The 14,872-nt window shown below is 49.6% G+C and overlaps 1 pseudogene; it reads right to left on the reverse strand.

Moving 5' to 3' along the window:
* Nucleotides 1-5,761: 5,761 nt before the first annotated feature.
* On the reverse strand, nt 5,762-7,676 carry LOC105883246 (vasodilator-stimulated phosphoprotein pseudogene; annotated as a pseudogene).
* Nucleotides 7,677-14,872: the final 7,196 nt, after the last annotated feature.

A 14,872-nucleotide genomic window follows, 5' to 3' on the forward strand; every position in this document is an offset into this window, starting at 1 on the left:
CTTGACGCTGACCCTGACTTTGACCCTGACCATAACGATGACACTGACTCTGAATACGACGCTGACCGTGACCTTGACCCTGACCTTAAGTGTAACCATGGCCCTGACCCTGACCTTGAGGCTGACCCTAATCTTGACCCTGACCCTAAACCTAACCTTAACCCTAACTGTAACCCTAACCCTAGCTCTGCATTTAACCGTTACCCTAACATTAACCATAACCCTAACCGTATCCCTACCCTACCCCTAAAACTAACCCTAACTCTAACCTTACTCTAAACAGACCATTGACCCTGACCCTGTCTTTGACCTTGGCCCTGACCCTGACCCTAACGCTAACCATGACCCTGACCCTGACCTTGACCATAACCATGACCCTGACCCTGACCTTGACGCTGACCATAACCTTGACCCGGACCCTAACCCTAAACCTAACCCTACCTCTGCATTTAACCATTAAGCTAACCTTAACAATAACCCTAACCGTAAACTTACCCTAACCCTAATTCTAACCTTACTGTAACCGGAACACTGACCCTGACCCAGGCTTTCACCTTGACACTGACCGAGTCCAAAACGCTAACCATGAACATGATACTGACCCTGACAGTAACCATGACCCTTAGCCTGAATTTGACGCTGACCCTGATCTTGACCCTGACCCTAACCCTAACCCTAACTCTAACCCTAACCCTAGCTCTGCATTTGACCTTTACCCTACCTTAACCATAATCTTAACCATAACCCTACCCTAACTCGAAACCTAACCCTAACCTTACACTGTCTCAAACACTGACCCTGACCCTGGTATGACCTTGACTCTGACCCGGACCCTAAGGCTAACCATGACTCTGACCATGACCTTGAATGTAACCATGACCCTGACCCTGACCTTGAAGCTGAACCTAATCTTGACCCTGACCCTAAACCTAACCCTAACCCTAACTGTAACCCTAACCCTAGCTCTGCATTTAACCCTTACCCTAACATTAACCATAACCCTAACCGTATCCCTACCCTAACCCTAAACCTAACCCTAACTCTAACCTTACTCTAAACCGATCACTGTCTCTGACCCTGTCTTTGACCTTGACCCTGACCCTGACCCTAACGCTAACCATGACCCTGACCCTGACCTTGACCCTAACCATGACCATGACCCTGACCTTGACCCTGAATCTAACCCTAAATCTAACTCTAAACCTAACCCTAGCTCTGCATTTAACCGTTACGGTAACCTTAACCCTAACCGTAACGGTAACCCTACCCTAACCATAAATCTAACCTTACTCTAACCCAAACCCTGACACTGGCTTTGACCTTGACCCTGACCCTGACCCTAATGCTAACTATGACACTGATCCTGAACTCAACCGAAACCAGGACCCTGACCCTGACCTTGACCCTGCCCCTGACCTTGACCTTGACCCTAACCCTAACCTTAACTCTAACCCTAACCCTAGATCTGCATTTAATCCTTACCCTAAACTTAACCATAATCCTAACAATAACCCTACCCTAACCCTAACCCTAACCCTAACTCTAACCTTACTCTAACCCGAACACTGAACCTGACCCTGGCTTTGACCTTGACTCTGACCCAGAACCTCACGCTAACTTTGACCCTCATCATGACCTTGAATGTAACCATGACCCTGACATTGACCTTGACGCTGACCCTGACATTGACCATGACCCTACACCTAACCCTAACTCTAACCCTAAACTTAGCCTTGCATTTAACCCTTACCCTAACCTTAACCATAACCATAATAGTAACCTTATCCTCACCCTAACCCTAACCCTAACTCTAACCTTACTCTAACCTGAACACTGACCCTGAACCTGTCTTTGACCTTGACCCTGACCCAGACCCTAACGCCAACCTTTGCCTTGACCATGACCTTGCATGTATCCATGACTTTGACCCTGACCTTGACACTGACCCTGACCTTGACCCTGACCCTAAACCTAACCCTAACACTAATTCTATCCCTAACCCTAGCTCTGCATTTAACCCTTACTCTTACCTAAACCATAACCCTAATTGTAACCCTATCCTAACCCTAACTCTAACCCTAACTCTAACCTTACTGTAACCCGAACAGTGACTCTAACCCCGACCCTTACCCTAACCCTGACCATGGATTTGACTTTGGCCCTGACCCGAACGCTAACCAAGACCCTGATCCTGACTTAGACCGTAACCATGACACTGACCCGGATCTTGACGCTGACCCAGATCTTGACCATGACCCTAACCCCAACCCTAACTCTAACCCTAACCCTACCTCTGCATTTAACCTTTACCCCTCCTTAACCATACCCCTAACCGTAAACCTACACTAACTGGATCCCTAATCCTAATCTTACTATAACTCAAACACTGACCCTGACCCTGACTTTGACCTTGACTCTAACCCAGACCCTAACGCTAACCATGACCCTGACCATGACCTAGAAAGTATACATGACATTGACCCTGAACTTGACGCTGACCCTGACCTTGACCCTGACGCTAACACTTACCGTAACATTAACCATAACCCTAACTGTTACCTTACTCTAACTCTAACATTACTCTAATCTGAACACTGACCCTAACCCTGGCTTTGACATTGACCATGACCCTAAACTTGAACGTAACCAGGACCCTGACTCTGACTTTGACACTGACCGTGACCTTGATCCTGACCCTAACCCCATCCCTATCTCTAACTCTAACCCTAGCTCTGCATTTAACCCTTACCCTAACCTTAACCATAACCCTAACCATAACCCTACCCTAACCCTAACCCTAACTCTAACCTTAAACTAACCCGAACACTGACCCTGACCCTGTATTTGACCATGACCCTGACCCGGACCCTAACGCTTACCATGACTCTGACCCTGATCCTGACAGTAACCATGACCCTGACACTGACCTTGATGCTGACACTGACCTTGACCCTGACCCTAACCCTAACCCTAACTCTAACCTTAACCCTAGCTCTGCATTTAACCCTTACCCTAACCTTAACCCTAACCCTAACCATAACCATAGACTAACAATAACCTTACTCTAACCCAAACCCTGACCCTGGCTGTGACCTTGACCCTGACCCTAAGCCTAATGCTAACCATGACCCTGATCCTGAACTTGACCGAAACCAGGACCCTGACCCTGACCTTGACACTGCCCCACCTTGACCTTGATCCAAACCTAACCCTAACTCTAACCCTAACCCTAGCTCTGCATTGAACCCTTACCCTAACCTTAACCATAACCCTATCAGTAACCCTACACTAACCGTAACGTTACTCAAACCCAAACACAGACCCTGACCCTTGCTTTGACCTTGAGTCTTACCCAGACACTAACGCTAACCATGACCCTGACCCTGACCTTTACCGTAACCATGACCCATACCCTGACCTTGAAGCTGACCTTGACCTTGACCCTGAGCCAAAACCTAACCCTAACCCTATCTCTAACCCTAACCCTAGCTCTGCATTGAACCCTTACCCTAACCTTAACCATACCGCTAACCGAAACCCTACCCTAACCGTAACTCTAACCTTACTCTAACCCGAACACTGACCCTGAACCTGGTTTGACCTTGACCCTGACCGTGACCTTGAAGGTAACCATGATGCCGACCCTGACCTTGACCCTGATCATAACGCTAACCCTAAGTCTAAACCTAACCCAAACTCTACATTTAACCCTTACCCTAATCATAACCAGAACCCTAACAGTAACCCTACCTTAACCCTAACCCTAACCTTACTCTAACCCGATAACTGACCCTGACCCAGGCTTTGACCTTGACTCTGACCGAGAACCTAACGCTAATTTTGACCCTGATCATGACCTTGAACGTAACCATGACCCTGACACTGACTTTTAGGCTGACCCTGACCTTGACCCTGACCATAAACCTAACTGTTACCATAACTGTAACCCTAACCCTAGCTCTGCATTTAACCCTTACGCTAACCTTAACCAAAATGCTATCCGTAACCCTACCATACCCTATCCCTAACCCTAACTCAAACCTTATTCTAACCGGAACACTGACCCTGAGCCTGTCTTTGACTTTGACCCAGACCCAGACCCTAACGCTAAGCATGACCCTGACAATGACCTTGACGCTGACCCAGACCTTGACCCTGACCCTAACCGTATCTCTAACCCTAACCCTAGCTCTGCATTTAACCTTTACCCTATCTTAACCATAACCCTAACCGTAACCCTACCCTAACTGGATCCCTAACTCTAACCTTACTCTAACCCGAACACTGACCCTGACCCTGCCTTTACCTTGACCCTGACCCTGAACCTAATGCTAACCATGACCGTGATCCTCACCTTGACCGTAACCATGACCCTGATCCTGACCTTCACGCTTACCCAGACCTTGACTCTGACCCTAACCCTAACGCTAAATCTAACCCAAACCTTAGCTCTGCATTTGACCTTAACCCTACCTTAACCATAACCCTAACTGAAACCCTACCCTAACTTGATCCCTAACCCTACCTTACTGTAACTCAAACACTGTACCTGACCCTGGTTTGACCTTGACTCTGACCCAGACCTTAACGCTAACCATGACCCTGATCATGACCGTGAATATAACCATGACACTGACCCTGAATTTGACGCTGACCCTAATCTTGACCCTGACCCTAAACCTAACCCTAACCCTAACTGTAACCCTAACTCTAGCTCTGCATTTAACCCTTACCTTAACATTAACTATATCCCTACCTTAACCCTAAACCTAACCCTAACTCTAACCTTACGCTAAACCGACCAATGACCCTGAACCTGTCTTTGACCTTGACCCTGACCCTGACCCTGACCCTAATGCTAACCATGACCCTGACCCTGACCTTGACCATAACCATGACCCTGACCCTGACCTTGATGCTGACCCTGACCTTAACCATGACCCTAACCCTAAAGCTAAATCTAACCCGAACCCTAGCTCTGCATTTGACCTTTACCCTACCTGAACCATAACCCTACCCTAACTCGATCCCCAACCCTAACCTTCCTCTAACTCAAACACTGACCCTGACACTGGTTTGACCTTGATTCTGACCCAGACCCTAAGGCTAACCATGACTCTGACCATGACGGTGAATGTAACATGACCCTGACCATGCCCTTGACGATGACCCTAATCTTGACCCTGACCCTATACCTAACCCTAACTTGTAACCCTAACCCTAGCTCTGCATTGAACACTTACCCTAACCTTAACCATAACCCTAACAGTAACCCTACCCTAACACTAACGTTACTCAAACCCAAACACAGACCCTGACCCTTGCTTTGACCTTGAGTCTTACCCAGACCCTAACGCTAACCATGAACTTGACCCTGACCTTGACCATAACCATGACCCTGACCCTGACCTTGACGCTGACCCTAAACCTAACCCTAACCCTAACTGTAACCCTAACCCTAGCTCTGCATTTAACCCTTACCCTAACATTAACCATAACCCTAACCGTATCCCTACCCTAACCCTAAACCTAACCCTAACTCTAACCTTACTCTAAACCGACCACTGACCCGGACCCTGTCTTTGACCTTGACCCTGACCCTGACCCTAACGATAACCATGACCCTGACCCGGAACTTGACCATAACCATGACGCTGACCCTGACCTTGACCCTGACCCTAACCCTAAACCTAACTCTAAACCATAACCAGAACCCTAACCGTAACCCTACCCTAATTCTAACTCTTTTTTTTTTTTGAGGTTCCAAAAAGTTACAGCATCTTAATTCCTTATAGAAAAGGGGAAGGAGCCAGGGGGGAGGTAAGTCCCTGGGGTGGGAGGAGGTTCGCCCAGCCTGGTGGGACATCCCCCCCTTAAATAGCTGCCCCAAATGGGGCAAGCCTGGGGCTATAGCATTTAAAAACTCCCACACCCCATTTTATCAAAACCAAAGAGAAAAAAAAATTTCCCTTTCCCCCCGAAACCCAAATATATATATATATTTTCTTTAAAAAACAAAAATTCAAAGGCATTAAGCTTTAAAGTGAATCTAGAACAAGGGAATGTGAAATTCCCTCCTTCCTTCCCCCTCACTGCGGGGTTAACTGGTACATCCCCAGCAGAGGAACCAGCCCCAAGGGGATGGTAGAGGGGAAGGACCAAAGAGAAGAAAGGGTGGGGGCCTCGCCAGCCAATCAGCAGCCAGTATGGGTGTAGGCAGGGAAGCCACACCCCCTTGGACTTTTCCAAGTGGGATGGGGAATGGGGGAGATGCATTCCTGTGCAGTCTTCAGCCAATTCCAAGTCAAGTCGAGGCAGGGAAAGCAGGGTGAGAGGTGGGGTGTGCAGAAGGGAGAAATGGATCTTCTGTGTCCCTGTGGTCAGGGAGAACCCCGCTTCCTCAGCTCCTGGACAAAGGCTTCAATTATTTCCTCTTTCACTTTCTGCAATTCCTTCCTCACCTCTTCCAGAAGCTCCTGTTTCACCCTCTCCAGGTCTGACTCATCACTGGAGCTAGGTGTACAGGGGTGGGCCTCGGAAGTGAGTGCCGAAGACGACTTCATCCTCGGCAAGGTTGTGCTGTTCTTCTCCCAGGGTCTCCGCACAGATTCACTCTGGGCTGGGACTCTGGCCTCTGGCTCCTCCTGATTGGCAGAGTCATCCTTGGGGGGTTTCTCCCCAACCTACGTGGCTTTCCTTCTGCGGGCCAGCATGGCGTTCATCTCTTCCATGAGCCCCCCGCCTGTGCTGCAGCTGCTCTCAGCTTTGGGGGCCACGGGCCCCCCTAAGGCCTCCTCCTGCTTGCTGACTTTCCTGAGTTTGGCTCCAGCAATGGCTGCGGCCAGGCCTGGGGCCCCGGCCCCCCCACCACTGGGGCCCTGTGCTGCGGGGAGAGGGGGTGCAGGGGGTGGGCCTCCCCCTGCTCCATGCCCTGCAGTAGACACCCCGGAGGGGGGCAGACCCGGAGGTGGGGGGGGACCCGGAGGAGGAGGAGGTCCTGGTGGTGGGGGTGGGCCCCCAGCTGGGGGAGCAGGTGGGCCTCCTGCATTGGAGACCCTGCGCTCCAGTTCCAGCTGGCCAGACTGCAGCCTTCTGTGCTGCTCCACCTCCTCCGGGGAGGGGCCGTTCTGCACAGACCAGGTGGGAGGTGCTGCGGGCAGAGGAGGCCCACCTCCTTCCAACGCCTCTAGGGCACTGGCCATGCCGGCGGAAAACTGTGCTGCATCCTCCTTGCTGCCGAAGTTGAGGCCCCAGACCTGGCGGGCGTCGCGCCACTGGTGGAAGGTAGGGGTGGCTTGATGATACTTGACACCCCGGACGATGGCACAGTTGATGACCACCTGCTGGTCAGGCTGCATCTTCCGGCCCACGACCCGGAAGGAATTGGCTGTGGGGTTGTGGTAGATCTGGACACGGCTGAAGGCCTGGGGACCGGTGCCGGCGGGCAGCCATCGCTTGTTGCCGTCATCGTAAAGCATCACAGTGGCCCGGCTAGAACAGACGGCCGTCTCACTCATGGCTGCTCGGCGGCGGGCGGCGCGCCCGCAGGCTGGGTGCTCCCGGGGTGCCCCTGGCTCGAGGTTCAGGGGTTCGGGGCTGGCTCCAGGCTCTGCTCTGTCTCCTCCAGGGTCCCGCCCCATAGAGTCCGGCTTCCTGGAGGGGAAGGAGAACCCGGCTGGGACAGGTCCTGCGGCGCCTCCTCCCGCTGGTGCTTGGAGGGGGGGACCCCTGCGGCAGAAAGGGGGTGCGGCGTCCCCGACCTTGACCCTGACCCTGACCTTTACCCAACCTTAATCATAACGCTAACCCTACCCTTACCCTAAATCGATCCCTAACCCTAAACCTGCTCTAACTCGAACAATGACCTTGAACCAGGTTTTGACCTTGACGCTGACCCAGACCCTAAAGCTAACCATGACCCTGATCCTAACCTTGACCTTAACCATGACCCTGACCCTGACTTTGACACTGACCCTGTCCTTGACCGTGACTCTACCCCTAACCCTAACTCTAACCCTGACCTTAGCTCTGCATTAACCCTTACCGTAACCTTAACCATAACCCTAACTGTAACCCTACCCTAACCCTTACCCTAACTCTAACCTTACTGTAACCAGAAAACTGACCCTAACCCAGGCTTTGACCTTAACCTTGACCCTGACCCGAACGCTAACCAAAACCATGACCCTGACCTTGACCATACCCATGACCCTGACCCTGACCTTGATGCTTACCCTGACCTTGACCGTACCATGACCCTTACCCTGATCTTGAAGCTGACCCTGACCTTGACCCTGACCACAAACCTAACCCTAACCCTAACTCTAACCCTAACCCTAGCTCTGCATTTAACCCTTACCTTAACTTTAACCATACCGCTAACCAAAACCCTACCCTAACTGTAACTCTAACCTTACTCTAACCCGAACACTGACCCTGAACCTGGTTTGACCTTGACCCTCACCGAGACCTTGAACGTAACCATGACCTCAACCCTGACCTTGACCCTGATCATAACGATACCGTAAGTCTAAACCTAACACAGGCTCTAAATTTAACCCTTACCCTAACCATAACCAGAACCCTAACAGTAACCCTACCCTAACCCTAACCTTACTCTAACCCGAACACTGACCCTGACCCTGCCTTTGACCTTGACTCTGACCCAGAAACTGACGCTAATTTTGACACTGATCATGACATTGAAGGTAACCATGACCCTGACACTGAACTGGAGGCTGATCCTGACCTTGACCCTGACCCTAAACATAACCCTAAACGTAACTGTAACCCTAACCCTAGATCTGCATTTGATCCTTATGCTAACCTTAAGCATAACGCTACCGTAACCCTACCCTAACTCGAAACTTACTCTAGCCGGAACACTGACCCTGAACCTGTCTTTGACCTTGACCCTGACCCTGACCATAAAGCTAACCATGACCGTGATTCTGACCTTGACCGTAACCATGACCCTGACGCTGACCTTGACACTGACCAGACCTTGACCCTGACCCTAACCCTAACCCTAACTCTAACTCTGCATTTAACCTTTACCCTATCTTAACCATAACCCTAACCGTAACCCTACCCTAACTCAATCCCTAACCCTAACCTTACTCTAACCTGAAAACTGACCCTCACCCTGCGTTTGACCTTGACCCTGACCCTGACCCTAACGGTAACCATGACTTTGACCCTGACCTTGACGCTGATCTAGACCTTGACACTGACCCTAACCCTATCGCTAAATCTAACCCTAAACCTAGCTCTGCATTTAACCTTTACCCTATCTTAACGATAACCCTAACCGCAACGCTACCCTAACTCAATCCCTAACACTAACCTTACTGTAAATCAAACACTGACCCTGACCCTGGTTTGACCTTGACAATGACCTAGACCCTAAGGCTAACCATGACTCTGACCATGACATTGAAAGAAACCATGATCATGACCCTGACCTTGACGCTGGCCCTAGTCTTGACCCTGACCCTAAACATAACCGTAACCCTAACCGTAACGCTAACCCTAGCTCTGCATTGAACCCTTACCCTAACCTCAACCATAACCCTAACAGTAACCCTACCCGGACACTAACATTACTCAAACCCAAACACAGACCCTGACCCTTGCTTGACCTTGAGTCTTATCCAGACCCTAACGCTAAGCATGACACTGACCCTGACCCTGACCGTAACCATGACACTTACTCTGACCTTGAAGCTGACCCTGACCTTGACCCTGACCCTACCCTGACCCTAACTCTAACCCTAACCCTAGCTCTGCATTTAACCCTTACCCTAACCTTAACCATAACCCTAACAGCAACCATACCCTAAAAATAACCTTACTCTAACCCAAACCCTGACCATGACCCTGGCTTTGACCTTGACTCTGACCCAGAACCTAATGCTAATTTTGACCCTGATCATGACTTTGAACGTAACCATTACCCTGACACTGACTGTGAGGCTGACCCAGACCTTGACCCTGACCCTAAACCTAAACCTAACCGTAACTGTAACCCTAACCTTAGCTCTGCATTTAACCCTTACGCTAACCTTAACCATAACGCTACCCATAAACCTACCCTAACTAGAACCTTACTCTAACTGGAACACTGACCCTGACCCTGTCTTTCACCTTGACCCTACCCAGTCCCTAATGCTAACCATGACCCTGACCATGACCTTGAATGTAACCATGGCACTGACCATGACCTTGACGCTGACCCTGACCCTAAACCTAACACGAACACTAACTGTAACCTTTCCCCTAGGTCTGCATTTAAACCTTACCCTAACCTTAACCATAACCCTAACCATAACCCTACCCTAACCCTAACTGTAACCGTATTCTAACCCGAACACTGACCCTGACCCTGCGTTTGACCTTGACCCGGACCCTGACCCTAATGCTAACCATGACTGTGATCCTGACCTTGACCGTAACCATGACCCTGACTGTGACCCTGACGCTGACCGAGACCTTGACCCTGACCCTAACCCTAACCCTAACCTTAACCCTAACCCTAGCTCTGCATTTGACCTTTACCCTACCTTAACCATAACCCTAACCGTAACCCTACCCTAACTCGATCCCTAACCCTAACCTTACTGCACCTGAAACACTGACCCTGACCCTGGTTTGACCTTGACTCTGACCCAGACCCTAAGGATAACCATGACTTTGACCATGACCTGGAATGTAACCATGACTCTGACCCTGACCTTAACGCTGACCCTAATCTTGACCCTGACCCTAAACCTAACCCTAACCCTAACTGTAACCCTAACCCTAGCTCTGCATTTAACCCTTACCCTAACATTAACCATAACCCTAACCGTATACCTACACTAACCCTAAACCTAACCCTAACTCTAACCTTAATCTAAACAGACCACTGACCCTGACCCTGTCTTTGACCTTGACCCTGACCCTGACACTAACGCTAACCATGACCCTGACCCTGACCTTGACTATAACCATGACCCTGACCCCGACCTAGACGCTAACCCTGACCTTGACCCTGACCCTAACCCTAACCCAAACTCTAACCCTAACCCTAGCTCTGCATTTAACCCTTACCTTAACCTTAACCATAACCCTAACCTTAACCCTACCCTAACCCTAACCCTAACCTTACTCTAACTGGAACACTGACCCTGATCGCGCATTTGACCTTGAACGTGACCCTGACCCGAACGATAACCATGACCCAGACCCTGACCTTGACCATAACCATGACCCTGAACCTGACCTTGACGCTGACCCTGACCTTGACCCAGACCCTAACCCTAACCCTAACTATAACCCAACCCTAGCTCTGCATTTAACTCTTACCCTACCTTAACCATAACCCTAATCTTAACCCTACCCTAACCCTAACCCTAACCCTAACCGTAACCCTAACTCTAACCTTACTCTAACCCGAACACAGACCCTGACACTGTCTTTGACCTTGACCCTGACCCAGACCTTAACGCTAACCATGAACCTGACCATGACCTTGAATGTAACCATGACCCGGACCCTGACCTTGACACTGACCCTGACCTTGACCTTCACCCTGACCATAACCCTAACCCTAAGTCTAACACTAACCCTAGTTCTGCATTTAACCCTTACCCAAACCTTAACCATAACCCTAACCGTAACACTACCCTAACCCTAACTCTAACCTTACTCTAAACCGAACACTGACCCTGATCCTGGCTTTGACCTTAACCCTGACCCTGACTCTAAGGGTAATCATGACCCTGATACTGAACTTGACCCTAACCATGACCATGACCCTGAACTTGATGCTGACCCTGACCTGGACCCTGACCATAACCCTAACCCTAACTGTAAGCCTAACCCTAGCTCTGCATTTAATCCTTACCCTAAACTTAACCATAACCCTAACCGTAACCCTACCCTAACCCTAACTCTAACCTTACTCAAACCTGAACACTGACCCTGACCCTGGCTTTGACCTTGACCCTGACCCTTACACTCAGGGTAATCATGACCCAGATCCTGAACTTGAGCGTAACCATGACCCTGAACCTGACTTTGACTGTGACCTTGACTCTGACCCTGACGCTGAACCTGTCGTTGACCCTGACCCTAACCTTAACCCTAACTCTAACCCTAACCCTAGATCTGCATTTAACCCTTACCCTAACCTTAACCATAACCCTAACCGTAACCCTACCCTAACCCTAACTCTAACCTTACTCTTACCCGAACCCTGACCCTGGCTTTGACCTTGACCCTGACCCTGACCCTAATGTAACCATGACGCTGATTCTGACCTTGACTGAAACCAGGACCCTGACTCTGACCTTGACCCTAACCCAGACCATGACCTTGACCCTAACTCTAATCCTAACTCTAACCCTAACCCTAGCTCTGCATTTAATCCTTACACTAACCTTAACCATAACCTTAACAGTAACCCTACCCTAACCCTAACCCTAACCCTAACCTTACCCTAACCCGAACACTGACCCTGACCCTGGCTTTGACCTTGACTCTGACCCAGAATCTCATGCTAACTTTGACCCTCATCATGACCTTGAACATAACCCTGACCCTGACATTGACCTTGACGCTGACCCTGACTTTGACCGTGACCCTAAACCTAATCCTAACCCTAACTGTAACCCTAACCCTAGATCTGCACTGAACCCTTACCCTAACCTTAGCCATAACCCAAACCGTAATCTTACCCTCACCCTAACCCTAACTCTAACTCTAACCTTACTCTAACCTGAACACTGAACCTGACCATGTCTTTGACCTTGACCCTGACCCAGACCCTAACGCAAACCATGACCTTGACCATGACCTTGAATGTATCCATGACCCTGACCCTGACCTTGACGATGACCCTGACCTTGACCCTGACCCTAACACTTACCCTAACCTTAACCATAACCCTAACCGTAACCCTACCCTAACTCTAACATTACTCTAATCCTAACACTGACCCTGACCCTGGCTTTGACCTTGACCCTGACCCTGACTCTAACGGTAATCATGACCCTGACCCTGAACTAGACCGTAAAAATGACCCTGACCCTGATCTTGACGCTGACCATGACCTTGACCCTGACCATAACCCTAACCCTAAGTCTAAACCTAACCCTAGTTCTGGATTTAACCCTTATCCTAACCTTAACCAAAACCCTAACCGTAACCCTAACCTAACCCTAACCCTAACCCTAACTCTAACCTTACACTAACCCGAACACTGACCCTGACCCTGGCTTTGACCTTGAGTTGTACCCAGACCCTAACGGTAACCGTGACCCTGAACCTGACCCTGAATGTAACCATGACCCTTATCTGGACATTCAAGCTGACCCTCACCTTGACACTGACCCTAAACCTAACCCTAACCCTAACCCTAACCCTAACCCTAGCTCTGCATTTAATCCTTACCCTAACCTTAACCATAACCCTAATTGTAACCATACCATAACCCTAACCCTGAAACTAACACTAACTCTAACTTTACTCTAAACCGAACACTGCCCCTGACCCTGGCTTTGACCTTCACCCTGACCTGACGCTAATGCTAACCATGACCCTAATCCTGATCTTGACCATAACCATGACCCTGACCCTTACCTTGACCCTGACCCTAACCCTAACCCTAACTCTAACCCTAACCCTAACTCTGCATTTAACCCTTACCCTACATTAACCATAACACTAACCGTAACCCAACCCTAACTCTATCCCTAACCCTAAACTTACCATAACTGGAATACTGACCCTGACCCTGGCTTGGACCTTGACTGTGACCCTGAACCGAACGTTAACCATAACGCTGACCCTAACTATGACGCTGACCCTGACCTTGATCCTGACCCTAACCCTAACTCTAACTCTAACCCTAACCCTAGCTCTTCATTTAACCCTTAACCTAACATTAACCATTACCCTAACCGTAACCTTACCCTAACTCTAACCTTACGCTAACCCGAACACTGACCGTGACCCTGTTTTGACCTTGACCCTGACCCGGACCCTAACGCTTACCATGACTCTGACCCTGACCTTGACAGTAACCCTGACCCTGATGCTGACCCTGACGTTGACTCTGACCCTAACCCTAACCCTAACTCTAACCCTAACCCTAGCTCTGCATTTAACCCTTACCCTAAGCCTAACCATAACCCTAACAGTAACTCTACCTGAACCCTAACCTTACTCTAACCCGAATAATGACCCTGACCCTGGCTTTGACCTTGAATCTGACCCAGACCCTAACGAAAACTTTGGTCCTGACCCTGACCTTGAATGTAACCATGACCCTGACATTGACCTTGACGCTGACCTTGACATTGAACCTGACTCTAAACCTAAACCTAAACCTAACTGTGACCCTAACCCTAGCTCTGCATTCAATGCTTGCCCTAACCTTACCCATAACCCTTACCGTAACCCTACACTAACCCTAACCCTAACCCTAACTCTAACCTTACTCTAACCCAAACACTGACACTGACCCTGGCTTTCACCTTGACCCTGTCCCTGACCCTAACTCTAACCATGACCCTGACCCTGACCTTGACTGTAACCATAACCATGACCCTGACCTTGACCCTTACCTTGACCCAGACCCTAACTCTAAACCTAACTCTAACCCTAACCCTAGCTCTGCATTTAACCCTTACCCTAACCTTAACCATAACCCTAACCATAACCCTACCCTAACCCTAACATTACTCTAAACCGAACACTGAACCTGACCCTGGCTTAGACCTTGAGTCTTACCCAGACCCTAACGGTAACCATGACCCAGAACTTGACCTTGAATGTAACCATAACCCTTACCCTGACATTGAAGCTGACCCTGACCTTGACCCTGACC

Source organism: Microcebus murinus, chromosome 15, assembly GCF_040939455.1.
Source record: "Microcebus murinus isolate Inina chromosome 15, M.murinus_Inina_mat1.0, whole genome shotgun sequence".
Lineage (NCBI taxonomy): Eukaryota > Metazoa > Chordata > Mammalia > Primates > Cheirogaleidae > Microcebus > Microcebus murinus.